This window comes from Manacus candei, unplaced genomic scaffold (genome assembly GCF_025592945.1).
Source record: "Manacus candei isolate 608988 ecotype Guabito, Panama unplaced genomic scaffold, ASM2559294v1 h1tg000037l, whole genome shotgun sequence".
Taxonomy (NCBI): Eukaryota; Metazoa; Chordata; class Aves; order Passeriformes; family Pipridae; genus Manacus; species Manacus candei.
This window is the reverse complement of record NW_026138085.1, coordinates 2,626,428-2,641,387: the sequence shown is the minus strand read 5'-3', so window position 1 is coordinate 2,641,387 and position 14,960 is coordinate 2,626,428. Positions and strand designations below refer to the sequence as shown.

Below are 14,960 nucleotides of genomic sequence, written 5' to 3'. Positions count from 1 at the left end.
AGTCCTAGGGTGTGCCTGGGAAAAGGATGTGACGAGCAGGTGAAGTGAAGAGCCACAGCTTCACAGCATGTGCTGGTTTTCACTTCAGCCAAGGTGTCCCTGGGAAGTGGGCAGGGGTTTGGGAGGATGGACTGAACACAGCGCTGGTGGGAGGCTGAGGCTGTCGGGGCTGTTCTGTGTGGGGTACGTGGAGGTTGAGGGCAGAGCTGTGTGCACAGGAGGGACAACCAGCTGCCAGGCTGTGGGCTGGACTAAGGGATGGGCACGTCTGTGTGGAAACACGAGACAAAAATAGTTGTTGTAGACTGCTTGGTGGGGAAAAAAACATCTTGGCACGGCTGGTCTGATTGAAACATGGTGGGGGTGATGAAAATCAATAAGATACTGCATTACCTGCCATCACACTGTACTGAGCAGGTGTGCTGGGCCATAAGGGAAGAACACTACATCTAAAATTTGCTGTAAAGTCTGAGAGGAAATTGGAGTAGTGACGGCCAAACAGCCACATGTATGTTGGATATAAATTCTATATTTTAATGACATGGAGGTACTAGGAAGTTTTCTATTCCAGACAAGAAGGAAGTTGTGGATTTCATGGGGCTTGGAAGAAAACTAAGGCTCATGCATCTTCATAAACCTGTAAGAAAAAGTAAATTCTGTTATGACCATGCTATCACAGATTGTTTGGGAAGGAGCTGGCTAGCATTTTGGTGAGCAAACATCTCAATTTACTTAAAGGATCATGTCTTGTAACAACCTGGTCTACAGTAAGCCTTGCTTTAGGACTAAGACACAAGAACTGGTTCAAGATACAATTACTGTTGAGTTGTTAAGTAGCAGGGACCACAGTATAGGTTCAGTATCCTCAGGAGTAGAAGGCAGTGGACTAAAAGATTACCTGTGTTACAAAATATTGCAGGGGAGAAAATCAGAAAATAATGTCCTTAGACTTGTCAAGGCAGCTCTGTAGATACCTGGAAAGGTTACAGGCATCCAGGTGAGACAGAACTCTGTCATGAAGGAGCAAAGTAAAACATTGTTAAAAATATTTATAAGAAAGGGACTAAGGACAGAAGTCCAGGTCTTGAGGAACAGACTGAAAGAGCCATGGAGTAGGGCAGCTAACCATGATCTGGCAATAAAGCAGTTTTGAAGGGGCTCTGCAGAGCAGGGGACCTGGAGGAGTGAATCCTGTCTGAAGGACATCAGAGAGAGGGCTGGGGAGAAAATCTGGGCGTGCAGGACTGAAGACACAGTTCATTTCCTGCACTAGTTCGTGCTGCTGAAGTGACTTCTCCATGTCATTCAGGAGCAAGTTTGAGGGCCTGCTCTCACCCAGTCCCTTTGGGTAGTAAAGATAAGGAGCCTCCCTCTGAAACTCAAGTGTTTGAGGTAGAGATGCTGGAGCAAAGTAGGAAATTCAAGTGGAAGAGCAACAGGTTTTAAAAGAGCTTGGGAATGAAACACCAAAGGTTCTAGCAAAAATAGGGCTGTTAAAAAACAGCTTAGTATTCTCCATGGCTAGATAACATTCTAATGTTGGCTTATTTTTTTTTTTAATTAAAGTATTAATGGGGGCACTGGGAATTACAGATCAGCACCCCTGAACTCTGGTTTGAGAAGGAGAAGCTGAAATGCTGTAACTCTTCAGTGAGTGAGAGGTGGAAAGCAACACACTTTCTGCAAAGAAAGGGGTTGGACCAGGTGGTCTTTGAGGGTCCCTTCCAACCAAACCATTCTTTGATTCTGTGATCAATCTTGTTTTCTGGGCCATCTACCAGAATCTTTGGACACATTGATAAATAGCAGGAGGTGAAGAATGAACTGATCTTTATTTGAGTGTTTAAAAGGTTTTTATCAAGTGCTTCCAAGAAGGCATTAAAAAATGTGCTTTTAATGAAAAGAGAAATATCACAGAGTCCTTCTTTGGTTGCAGTTCATGTTGATCAATTGTCTAGTCTGGTTGGAGAAGGTGATCAAAGGCCTCCAAGTCTGCATCTTCAGCCTCTGAGCAAATGAGTTTCCTTCCATGGTTTCATTAAACCCAGAGTTGCTGGGTGGTGTATGGTTGATTTTCATTAAACTTTTCTGGTGGACACAACTAGGTCCAGGCTGCAATGTCTGGTTGGGCAAAGGGGAGAAACAAGCCCAGAATACTGGGTAGCATGGGATCTGGATTTGTCCTGTAATGCAACACCCCCAGTTCAAATTCCTGCCCTGAGCTGGACTTGCAGGTCTGCCAGATCCCAGAGCGTGCCTCAGCAGCTGATGTTGTGGGTATGTTCTGTTTAGTTCTGTTTTGACCAAGAAAAATCCTAAAAGGTTTTGGTTTTGATGATGGGCAGAAAGGGAAGGAGCAGGGAGAGAGGCCTGGACAGCATCTTCCAGGTCTTTTCCTTGCAGGAGAGTTGTTGGTGTGTGTTCTCATGCAGACCTGTGTTGCCTCCCTTCCCAAGAGACCCCAGAGGACCCACAGGTAGCTGGTCTCAGCCAGAGCCACCTTTTGTTGCTCTGGCTTAATTTTAGTCTTCTTGAAAGTCTAGAAGCCATGACAGATACCCTGGCTTCTCCCACCTTCCCTGTCTCCAGTAGATCAGGGTACTAGAGAGTGAGTGCTTTGACAAGTTGTTGGAGTTTGCAACAGGAGCAGGTTTACTGCAGGTACCACGAGGCTTTTGGTCAGAGTTCATGTTTAAAGACAAGAACTGGCAGCTGATGGAGCAGAGTGGTTGGGTTATATTGGAGAAGTGACTCCAGCCTGGCCATGGCTGGAAAATTAAGAAGAGCACGATAATGTCTGGCTGTGCTGTGAGCACACAGCAGTGGGGCTGATCCTGGGAAATGTGAGGCAGCAGGCAAGGGGGGGAAAGAAGCAATTTTTAATGCTCCACCAGTATTGCTAGGCTGTAAGTGAGCTGCAAAATTGAAGAATATCACACTCTGTTAGCAGAGCAAATGAAGTGAAGGTGTGTAGCCTGCCACAGGAATCCTGCCTATCCCAGGTCTGTGAGGCTGCTGAGCTGAGCCTGTACCACAGCTCATTAGACCCCCACGGTGTCCCTGTGCTGTTCCCCCTGGTCATCTCGGGTGGTTGTCACCGGCACAACCTTTGTCCCTACTCTCTAGAAATTCCTTAGATTGCTCACTTCTAGTTAAATTATACCAGCTGACTTTGAAGTACTCAATATAAAACTGTCGTGGTATTGCTTGCATGATAGTTATTTGATGTAAGAAAACAATTTCTCGTGCTCTCTCTTTAGGAATTTGGGCTTCGAGTTTTCAGTGGGGAGTGTTGTACGTGCCCAACTGCACAGGGTCGGGCCCACCTCTGTTTTAAAGCGTTTTTTCACATCTGAGATTAGAAAACAAACCAGAAGATCAAGTTGTCACAGGCTCAGATGATCATAGTGACTCGTGCTAAAGGCTCCATCCTCGTAGAGACCTGCACGGCTGCTTTGTGTAACTGCTGTCAGAGCTCTGGCGTTTTGGTGATAGTGTTTCCTCCTAAATGTTCTGAGTATACTCGCCTTTAAATCCTGTTAGGTACCGATAATTATCTGTTGGTATTCTGTACATTAGCTCTGTACTAGCATTCACGTTGGACTAGGCTTAATATCGTGAGTGTCAAAGATGACTTGAAAAAGGAAAACTTAATTTATACCCTTTCCCTGTGGTTCTACCCCGTGTAGCGGGCGGTTTGTAGAAATACCAGGAGTGCTACAACTGTCTTCCCCCTTTTACTTGCTGTGATTCTCTGCAGGAGAAAATACAGATTTAAATCTATTTTTCCATTCTTTGGAGACGCTGAGATATTATCATGGTGAGGTCCATGGAAATACCCAGACAAACTGGACCATCATGCAGAGATAAGGCATCTTTTCCATTTGTGTTTTTTTTTTTCTTCTGCTGTCCATTCTCCAACCTTTTTTTTTTCTTTTTTAAATGTAAAACAGTTATTCTCTCATCTGTCCAGTGCAACATCCTCTACGATATTTGTGGTCTTCCAGAAAAGGTAGACAGGACTGGAATAACTAATGCCAAAAAACTGCCCACGGCAAGGGAGGGAAATCCTTGTTTTCAAAACAAACCCCTATCCAGGCCTTTTTCAGACACCCCTCAGCACACCACAAGGGTATAAATCCCGACTTTTTCTTTTCCAGGTGATCTTTCAGGCCAAGTAGCAGAGGGCAGGGGTCTGCCCTCCCGGCGGGGCTCAGCCCCGGCACAGCCGGGGTTCCGCAGGTCCAAGCCCCCGGCACCAAGCTGGTGAGCTCCATGGGGTTGGCTTTCACCATGTCCTCAATTTGGATCCCCAGGGCAGAAAAATTAGGACTTTCTCAGTTAAAGAAAAAGCCAAAAGTGAAACAAAATCTCTGGAGAGTTGTGTTTCCCCACAGCAGCGACGGCCCCTCAGCACCCGCTTCTATTCAGCCAGGACCCTCGGGTCAGTCCTGCTGGGTTTTTAGCCATCTTGACCTCATGTTTGCAAATATTATTGGTAATATAATGCTCTATGTACAAATGTCTGTGTGGCTCATGTGTATGTTTCTGTGGTTCAAGTCAGCCACAGACTTCTGGAATTTCATTGTACTTTGGTTAAATGTTGGACTTTTAACTCTTCTACTGTATGGCTTCTTGATTTCTCTTGTCCAATGTGGACCAACTCTATTTTTGGAAATAAATAAGCATGTAAATAAAATGAATGGGTTTATGCCACTTACAAGAAAATGCTTTATTTAAAATATACACTCAGTCTTGTATATTTTATGGTATCTCAGGGAGCAGTGCAGGCTCAGGCCCCAGCAGCCTTAGTGCTGAGATACCATATTATGTACAAATTCACTTCCAAGTGCTTTTGGAAGAAGACTTCCCATCTCCTGAACCAAACCCCCGTAGGACCAGCCTGGCGGAGGAGGGAGGGGGGAATCCAGAAACACGTAGTTTAAGGGGAGTAAAGGAAAGAAACAGGACTTTCCTCTCAACACAAGGCTTCTGGTTTGAGGTGTCCGGGTGCCAGGGATGCCATGGGGCGGTTCTGGGCTCCTGCCTGGGAGCACGTGGAGATCAGGAGCACGATGACATCTTTTTTTATTTTTTTTTTTTATTTTTTTTTTTTAAAAAAAGAACTTCTCCATATAAACCAATATTTACCAGTAATCCTGTGTTTCTGTTTTTGTTTTTTGGCAGACTTTTACCAGTAAATATCGGTTTATTCCTGAAACCAGAAGCCCTAAACATACCTTTGTTTATAAGGTCAGTTGGCATTTTGTCTCTCTCGTTCCCCACTCCTCCCCCAGTACAACCCAGCAGGTGATTGAAAGGTACCGAGTTCTCTTTCTAGTTTTCCTGCTCTGCATCTCTGGGAACTGGAGCCCGCAGGACCTAGAGCCTTCTGTTGGTAACGTAGACCCGAGTTTACAAATTATTCTTTTACCATTTTAAATCCTGCTTTTAAGGACAGAGGTGTTCCCTCCTGCCCACCACGGGAAGTGGTAGAAACCCCTGCAAATGCCCAAATTGCTCCTCCTCTCCGAAGCCTGCGGGTAGGTCTCTCACAAGCATCTTCAGGCTTGGGGCTGAGAAAATAATTTGATCCCAAAATATACACTAAAAAACTGCCATTTCTGGTTTACAGTGAGCAGGACTGGGGGAGGGAAGGGCGGGAAAGGAGTTTGGAAATTATTTCCCCCCCCCTTTTTTTTTTCTGGAAAGAAAACGTGACACGGGGAGGAGGGAAAGGATGTGACCATGGCCCTTCCTTAACTCATTGTAAACTCTTCCTCCAAGGCTGGGAGAAAGGGCAGGTGAAAGTTCTGATCCTTAAAAGGACATTGCTGGGTGTCTGGGACCCCAAAAGCAGCTGGTGATTTGTGAGGGTGGGAATCACTTTTGGTTTATCCCAAGACAAATAGACTTGGGAGTGAGTATTGAAGCTTCTTTCCCCACAAGTGTTTGCCACCCCAACACAGCAGCATTTTGCTAATACACCAGAAACAGAGAAGCTGGTGAGGGATAGAAAATGAATTGACTGCATGGTCCCAGCCAATTTTTTTTTCTCCCAGGCAAACAAAATGAAAAAAAAAACAAAACAAAACAAACAAACAAACAAAAAAAAACCCAAAAAAAAAAAACACCACCAAACCCATCCCTGACCCCACAAAAAGGTAACCTCCCAAAAAAGCAAGTCAAAGAGGGTCTCAAACATCCAGGTTTTATAGTGTGTGGTTGTCAGGGGTGTTTTTGGCATAGCTGCAGCCCAACCATGTCCCTTTAAGGAGCACCGTGGCTCGTTTCCTCCTCGTGAAGCCCAAGCTGAGGGTTGTGCCGTTCCTGAAGCTCCTGCAGCCTTAGTTGGAGTCCAGAATGAGGGGAGCCCTTCCAGCTGTGCACTTTGAGCTGAAAACTACCTTTCCTCCCCTTTTGCAGCCTGGGTGGTTCTGATTGCTGGCAGTTCTGTAATACAACCTTAATCTGAGCAGTTGAGGCTGGTCCTACCTTATCTTCAGACGTCTTGCGGAGGACTCCTGTTACCAGTTTGGTACTCAAAAGCTACACCCCACCATCAGAAGTCACTTTTTGTTTTTTTCCAAAGGCAGTGATAGCTCACCCTCTCTAGCTCTAATGGAAAACATGATAATTGCAATGCAACTTTCTAATAAATTGTTCATATATTCATAATTCCGTTGCAATCCCAAATTGGAGAAGAGATCTGTTAAAGGTATATATTAGTCTAGATTTTTCTTATTGTAAATACTGTAATTTTATAATACTGTCAATATTTTATTAACTTAGAAATATTTAACAGAGTTTAATCTATGGTAGTTGATTTATTTATAGGTTTATGTTGCAGCCAGTTACATTCTAATGTAAGATTAACTTTCAGCATGTAAACATCGAGTGAATATATCATTGGAAAGATTAACAGAGAAAACTCTCGGTCTTAATCTGTAATATTTATCCCCAGTTCCCAGTTGGGAATTATTTCATGAAATATTGGGAGGTTTTGAGAGCTCGTGAACCTAAAAACTGCAGTTGGATTTGAAAACTTGAATTTTGAGATGTACTTGGCTCTTCCACCCTGTGAACAAGTTCACTTCAGTACCTGCTCTCTATGGCACGGAAGTCTTTATTTTGAGCAAAGGGACACTGTCAGATCAATTTTAGATTCTTGGGTTGTTGTGGGTTTGGTATTTTTTTGGGGGGGGGAGAAGCAAAACGCAGCCCCAGTGCGTGTGTGTTAATTCCTTTTGGCTCACAAGGGGAACAGCTCCTCTCCTGAGGCTCTGGGTCCCCGGCCGGAGCATTCCCGCCGCTGGGAATGCCGCATCCTTCATCCCTGGGCAGGGGTGGAGCTCCGGCCGCTCCGAGGGGTCTCCGCAGTCCGGGTGTTCCCACAATCCCGCCCTTCCCGGCACCGGCCGCCGCTGGAGCTCGGGCACACAAAGACTAAAACCTGACCGGTTTTGACCAAAGTTTTTGCTTTTTTTAAAATTTTAAGTCTCTCTCTCTCTTTTCTCCTGATGGTGTCCCTTTAGCATCATAAAGATGTTCTCTGAGAACCATGAGAAGTGATTTGCTTTCCAAGGCAGGGGAGAATTGGTCTGTCATGTGTTTGCAACGCAACTTGCCTAAAAATACCAAAAATATCTCGAGGGTTTTCACAGGCGTTGGTATTTTTTTTGGAGTGTAAAAGTTAATCTTGATTAGAGATGTGCCAATCTATACTGCTTTCCTGTAGTGTTGTTACACTTAGGCATTTCAGTTCACTTACGAATATATACTGTAACAGTATACTTTGTACAGATTTATTTAAAAAAAAAAATTTATTTGAAAACTGAAATAAAGTAGGCAGAAAATAAAGATATTTATTTTTCATTTGACTATGTAAGAAGGTATCATTCTTTTGGTTTTAGTGCACTGGTGTACCAAGGCTCAGAACCACTGCTTTCTCCAGCTCATAGGATGCTTTTCCAGACTGTGGATACGTGTATGTGTACTGCTGTGTTGATAAGTAAAAACCAACGATGGAGTTCGTTGCTTTTATACATCCCAAAGAGAAGTTCTCCACCGTTCCCTGTCTGTTTTCTGACCGAAAAGGCGTGTTTGTGAACAGTGTTCACGCGAGCTCTGCCATCCCACCCTCACATCAGCTCACACCAATGCCAGGATGGGAGGAGTTGCCAGCGGACCTTCCCCAAAAACACCCCGGGCCCGCAGTGGCATCGTCAGGGAGCAGTTCAAACCTGTGTCCTTTGGGCTTTGTGTAAAGCAAACGCAGAACGAGAAAAAAATCGAGATGTTAAATCCATTAGAGAACCAATTCCTTATTGTACAGTAGTATGGAGATCTCTAGTCAACCTGCCATTAATAATAGATTCTTATTTTTTGAATGATCTATTTAAAAGAACAGCAAGCATTGTATTTGCTAGTAAATCTGAAGTGTTTACATGGAATTACTAAATAAATTATTTGATCTAAGATGGCTCTCATCAGTGCTGATTTTTAATAATGGAAATTCATTTCGGCAGCTGCTTTTTTAGTTCGTGCTGTTCTTTAAAATCTTCCAAAGCAGGTTTGTTGTGGTTTTTTTTTCACTGCATCCTTGTGGTTCCAGTTAGGTTCTGAGGAAGAGGCAGAGCCTGACAGGAGTGCTAGTTCATGTTTTCCAACCCCTTCCATGAGGCTGCCCCTTCACATCCCAAACAGCTGAGGTGGAGCAGGATGCTCTGAGCCCCAAGCCCTGCTGCTCACCTGTGGTTCTTTCCAGGCTGAGCCCTGGTGCATGGAGAGAGAGGAATTGTTTTAGCAGAAAGCACTGGGATAGAAGTAAAACATCATCCTGCAAGGTAACGAGTTCCTGAGCTCAGTTCCAGCAGGGCTCAGTCCTGCTTTCTGCTTTTCCAAGGCTCCAGGAACACCCTGTGCTCCCGTCCCCGCTCCCCTGCTCAAGGCCCTGATCCAGGGAGGCTAAAGCAGATTAGGCCTTTGGATCATCAGCAAGGCCAAAGGCAAATTCGGGGGCTTCCAGCCCTTCCAAGCCCCAGGAGCTGCTCTCTGAGGTGAGAGCTGTGCAGCCCCCAGAGCTCCCTGGTGCTCCAGGGCTGGAGGCTGGGGTAGGGAATGCCCAGGGTGGAGGGGCTGCGGCTGGAGAGCGGCGGGAGCGAGAGGCTGGATGCAGAAATCCCTGTACCAGGAGCAGCAGGAAGAGCCAGGCAGGCGTTGCAAATGCCGAGTCTGGCCACACCGTGTCCCCCTCCAAGCGCCGCACACGCAGCTTTGCCTGTCGGGCGTTCGGGACTGGGGAAAACGAAACTATCAATAATGCACCTGTCCCCGCACTCCCCGTTCCCAGCCTGGCTCGCACACGCGCTGAGTCACCCCATGCTTAATTCGGTGCTCCCAGCGCCAGAGCCCTGGCTGCAAACCCATCCAAGGCTTGCGTTATGCACTAGCAGAAATTTTTGTCGGACGCGGATTTCACGCTTCATGTTCAGGGCAGGATTCCCGTCCTGCCCCGCCCTCGCTCCGCCGGCTGGGGAGGGGCGAGCCCAGACCCTGCTCCGCACACATGGACAGCGAGCCCTCCGGCCTCCCACTCCCCTTTCCCGCTCCTCCAAACCCTTGATGGTTTGGACAGGTCCGAGATGTCCATCCCTGGGCCTTGTGGCACAGCCCCAGGTCTCCCCGAGCCTCCCACCCCAGGAGCTCGCCCATCACACCACAAACTGTTCCACTGGAAATCATTCAGCTCTCACTCATTCCTCTGCACAGCATATTTACACACATCTCTTTCTCCTGTGTGAGCTGGCCCATGTTCATGAGCAGTGCATTCCTAGAAATTTGCTTTCTGGTTTGGGGGAAATTGAGCACAAGGGTAAAATGGCTCCATTTGTCTGAGTAACATCAGGAAACCTATCTGGGCCAGATGCTTCTCCAAGTTGATACCCACCAGCCCTGGCTGATGGTTGGTGCTTCAGAAGATGCTGGAAACAGCTGCTCTGCACCTTGCCAATGCATGCATGGCCCTTATTCTGGAAGAAAATACTTTAGCTTAATTTCCCACCCCCTCTATAGCACATGGCAGTGACCCACAGCTTTGATCCCGCTGCCTCTGGTGTCTCCTCTCCTCGTTTAAATGCTTAAAACAAAAACCAAACTGAGACATTGGGCAAAAACGCTGGTCACAAGCTTGTGTTTTTAGTAATTGCCCATGTTTGTTTGTAAGGGATGCTCCAGTAATCAGATATGGAGCATCCTGAGCTGGCCTTGCCTCACACGATGGCTCCCAACCAAAGCAATTCCTTCCACGCTGGCTTGCTTGGCATTGCAGAGGACCTGATGGCTTTTCTGGGAATTGGCTAAAGTAGGTTATTCAAGATAAAAGGAAATGCCCCAGGGTGGCATTCCTGACCTAGGAAACCAGAGCAGGTACTTTTGCTGCCACCACCACTGCTGCTCACATGGAGAGGGGACTCGAAAGCCAACTGTAACTGCCCAGTCCTGCCATGCAGGTGTTGGGAATAGAGACTGCTCTGGATTTGCAGGAATGCTTAATTGCAATGAGGAGGCATAGGCATGAACTTGATCCATCTCCTAAGAGCTTCCCTTTCAGCTCAGCAGAGCACGAGAGCTGTAAAGGCAATACTTGATTTATTTCACCCCAGATTTGTTTCTCCAAGTCTAAAATATGGGAAGTGGGCAAAGATAGGAGCTTAAAAGGGAGCAAAAATACTGATGGTAACATCAAATAGTGGTTCAAGTGGGAAACCAGCCTGACCATTGGTTGTACCCACCCACAGGAGGGCTGGGAGAGGCTGGTCTCCTGCTGCATTTTATATGTTTTTTTTTAAATTATTTTATAACTTACCCAGCATTTATGTTGGCCTGGGACTCAAAAGCCATGGCAAGGTCAGAGGGTGATTTCTGCTGCCAGGCAAGGAGGATGGCAGTGTGACTCTTGGGGAGCCATTGCTCTGCACCCCCCAGGCAGTCTGGGACACAGATGTCTCCAGCTGCTCTGGAGCTTGGCTGAGGCATTCAGGGGTAGATCCTTGTCAGGCAGAGACTACTGAGGGATCTGTATCCACAGGGCAGTGCAGCCAAGCCCTGTTAGCACTTACACTGGGCACTCAGTGCCAGGGGATGCCCACAAGAGCTTGACCCCGACAAGGGTGCCCCGGGAGACCAGTAAACACAGAGGGGAAAAGGAAGGGACTGGGTTTGAACAGCAAAGCCCAGCCTAGCCCTGCTGTCCCTACAACAGGCTTTCCTGCACCTCCTTTTGCTCTCCCTCTCAGAAGTGTCTCCCTGGGCCAGCCTGCATCTGTCACAGCCAGAGGATTGACCAGAAGGACTGAGCTGTACTAAAATCAGAAGCAGGAGATGCTTGAAGTGCCTCTCCCTGCCCTGCTGGGTGAGACAGACAGTGATGATGGCTGTGTCCTCCACCACAGCTCACATCCCTCAAGGATTCCCAGCTGAGGCTGTTCACCTTGGCCATGGGAACGAACCCACAGTGTCCCTGCCAGGAATAGTCATGGAAAAGCACCTTGCCACGCTCTGCAGGCTGCACTGGCAGAGGGGTGGGATGGCCTCCCGACAGGCACGAGGGCAGGCAGTGGCCTGGTGTGGCTGCTGGGCTCCCACGAGCTCGGGAGCACTCCATGAGTGAGCACTGACAGGGCCTGCTCTTAGGGGGTCCTTGAAGCTCTTCTGAGTGAGGGAGGTCAGATCTGCCCCCACCACTCTGCCCATCAGTGAATCCATCCCGAGATAATCCCGTGCAGCTGGAAGATCATGTCACTCTTTGACAAAAATCCCCTCTAGTGGGAATAGAGAAGCTGTGGCTGCCCCATCCCTGGAAGTGTTCCAGGCCTGCTTGGAAGGGGCTTGGAGCAACCTGTTCTAGTGGAAAGTGTCTCTGCCCGTGGCAGGGGAGTGGAACTGGGTGACCTTTAAGGTTCCATCCAACCCAAACCATTCCATGATTCTGTTAATAGCAACAGCATTCCCTCTGGCTGGTGGTTCCCCGTGCCCCGTGAGGGTTTGCCCTGTCTCACAGCAGATGTCCCCAAAGATCAACACATTGCCTTGACCAGCAGGAAGGGAGCTTGAGGGTTTCATGGAGGGTGAAGCAGGGAGTGCTGGGGTCAGATGAGCCCCCACTGCTCTTTGGGAGGGGCTGTGTCTGGGCTGAGTCCTGGCAGTGCCCGGCAGAAGTGGCCGAGCCTGGGGCTGCACAGTGTTAGATCTGACATCCAGGAGCATCCAGGGACCTCCCAGCCCAGGGCTCTCCCCATCACATCTCCTCCTGTGCACCCAAAACCCCTCAGCCCAGACCTGTGATGGAGATGCAGCACAAAGGGGCCGCAGGGGCCTGTTCAGCCCAACCCTGTGTCTGAGCACACTGACAGTAACGTCGTGTGCAGGATGAGCTGAGTCCAAGCACGGGGAGCAGCAGGGATGTAGAGAACTCCTGTGCCCAGCTTTGGTGTCCTCTGGCCCTGCTTCTCCTCCCAGTTAGGGGCACTAATGCCCCTAATCTTGCATTTTCTGTGGTGAATTTCCATTAGTTGGTGTTCAGCCTGCAGCTTGAGGATTTCTCAGCGAGCTGCTACTTTTCTGTGATGGAATTAGTGACAGTGGGTACAGCAATAGCAAGTAATTATTCAGTGACCTAGAAATGACCTTTAGATTTTAAAAATCCCTGGTTTTACCCAGGGCCAAAAGTTCATGAACCTAAAGGAGCTTCTGGAGCACCAAGATTTGGGCAATAGCAAAGCACTTGGAAAGGAGCAGCACTGGGAAGTCTCTCAGTGAGTGAATGATCCTGAGTTCTGCTGGTGTCCCAGCCTCCCAGGGCCATGATGTCCCTATCCAAGTGCTAAGACACAAGGATCCCTGGCATAGACTGTGCAGCCCCTGGCTGGAAAAGCAGCCCAGCCATGGCTTTTTGGGAAGTGGGAGGGATTACCCAGTCCACCTCCCAAACCAGCTACAGGCACATGGCCATCAGATGTGGGACTGCTTGTGGGAACATCTGGCCACCACCACTGCCCATCCCAGGACATTTGTGTCAGTCTTAAGGCCACCAAACCTCACTGCCAACGTGCTGGCACAAAGCTGGCACCACCCTTGGCCCCAGCAGGAGACACCACAAGGAACAGGCAGGAAAGACTTTCTCAGCTCCAGCTCATGGCCTGCCTCCAGTGCCATTGGACTGGGAATGGGCTGGGCAGGGTCTCCTGAGCCCTGCTGGCCTTCATGCAGACTCACTCCCTACAACATGGTCTTCTGCCCTCTTTTTGGATGTGGGATGCTGATGAGCCTCTTGGGAGATCCCACATGCTACCCAAGCTCCTCTAAGGAGGAGATAAACCTTGGACTGGGGAACCAGTGACCTCTGAGCCTCCCAGTTGTTCAGCCCCTACTGAAGGAGAAATCTGTCTCCCAGGAATGGCTCAGGAAGCCAGGTGAAGGATAAATTTCAAATGTTCCCAGTGAGGCTTCTCATGGACTCCCTGGGGTTCAAAGTGTCCCTGGCCAGCATCCCAGGTCACCTCTAAGCCTCAGTCCAGTCATGGCAGGAACACATGCGGGTCAGGTCCTTGCCAAATGATCAACCCCACACCCAGCAGCAAATGTCAGGGTGTACCACAGCTCAGGGGGAGTAGAGGGGGTGAATCCCAAACTCCCCCTTGCAGGGGGTTGGAAAAGGTGCAGCCTGAGCCCTGGTGATGGGCAGACAGGCAGGCAGGCACTGCTCAGGATCTGGAATTGCTGGAGGTGAGTGAGAGGACCCGGATCAGCATTACTGAATGGAGCTGGATGCACCCTCAGCCTCTTTGGAGGGTGGTGCCTGAGGAAGAGGAGGGTGAGGAAGGCAGTGCAGTGGTGCAGAGCTGGTTCAGGACTCCCACTTTACTCAGAGCAGAACTGGCTTTTGGGCTTTTTTTTTTTTTTTTTTGCCTTTCAGTTGTTCCCCCTGAGGTCTTTCTGCCCAGACAGATCCCTGACACAGAATGGGAATCAGTGATTCAGAAAAATGCAAACCATCTGTGGAGCAGCGTCAGGGCAGACACCGCTCGGATCCTTCACACGTGAGCCCTCGGCAGACCTGCTCCTCTGGGAAAAGCAGAGTTCACTGCAGGGTTTTTCTAATGACATGCCTATTTTGAAGGGAATAACTCATTGCTTCCTGTGCCTGGCCAGCACGTGGGCTTTGAGCTCAAGTAGAATATTAATAGTAATTATTTACAGACTCTCCACGGGCAGCCAGTGCTGGGAGGGGGCACCCAAAGGTGTCAACCTGGAGCAGCAGGCTCTGCCTCTGCCCTATCCCTCCACACACCTATATTTCACCAGCCACAGCTCAGCCAAACCTTTGCTCAGCATCTTTCCTTCACCTGAGAGGTCTCCAGGGCTGTCCCAGGGCTCAGGGACTGTCCCTCCACCAGGCTGCAGGAAGCCCATTTTCCCAGGGTGCAGCCCAATTTCCCAGCATCTGACCAAGAAGCTTGGCTACAAAATGCTTCTCTTTCTACTCTAGAAAACCTGATTTCCTGCCCAAAACAGTGTGGTGATTCTCACCTAATGTCCCCACAGGATCGTTTGGCTTAAATAGCTTCAAAATGAGGTAAAAAGCTGGTTTTCCACTCTCTTTAGTAGTTAGTCCTGAGCAAGCCATGTGCAAGGCCAGCATTCCTAACCCCAGCCATGGGGTGTCCCAGGCAGATGTGGAGAGGAAAGGAAAGGAGACCTGCAAGGTGCTCAGCCTGGTAAGAGGAGATGGAGGCGACCCAGGGCTTTGGTGCTCCCAGACTTCGGAGATGGGAAGACATGACCAGCACATCCTGCTCTCTGACCCCTGACAACTTGCAGCCTTCCCTGCCCTGCTGGATTTGGCTCTCCTGAGGTGCCTGTGTCTTTTCTGACTCTGCCTCCTTTCAGCTTTTTTTTAA

General features: G+C 48.5%; 1 protein-coding gene across 20 annotated transcripts in view; it reads left to right on the top strand.

Annotated features, from left to right (window-relative positions):
* The window catches only part of PURA (purine rich element binding protein A), a 28,237-nt gene that overhangs the window by 12,254 nt on the left and 1,023 nt on the right, over nt 1–14,960 (top strand). The window contains exons 2-6 of one of the 20 annotated variants that reach the window (XM_051793711.1): nt 4,161–4,266; nt 5,188–5,253; nt 5,462–5,543; nt 6,427–6,718; nt 7,914–8,478. The gene's annotated coding sequence lies outside the window, so the exon portion shown is untranslated. The other 19 variants (XM_051793707.1, XM_051793701.1, XM_051793705.1 and 16 more) reach the window with 19 other exon arrangements.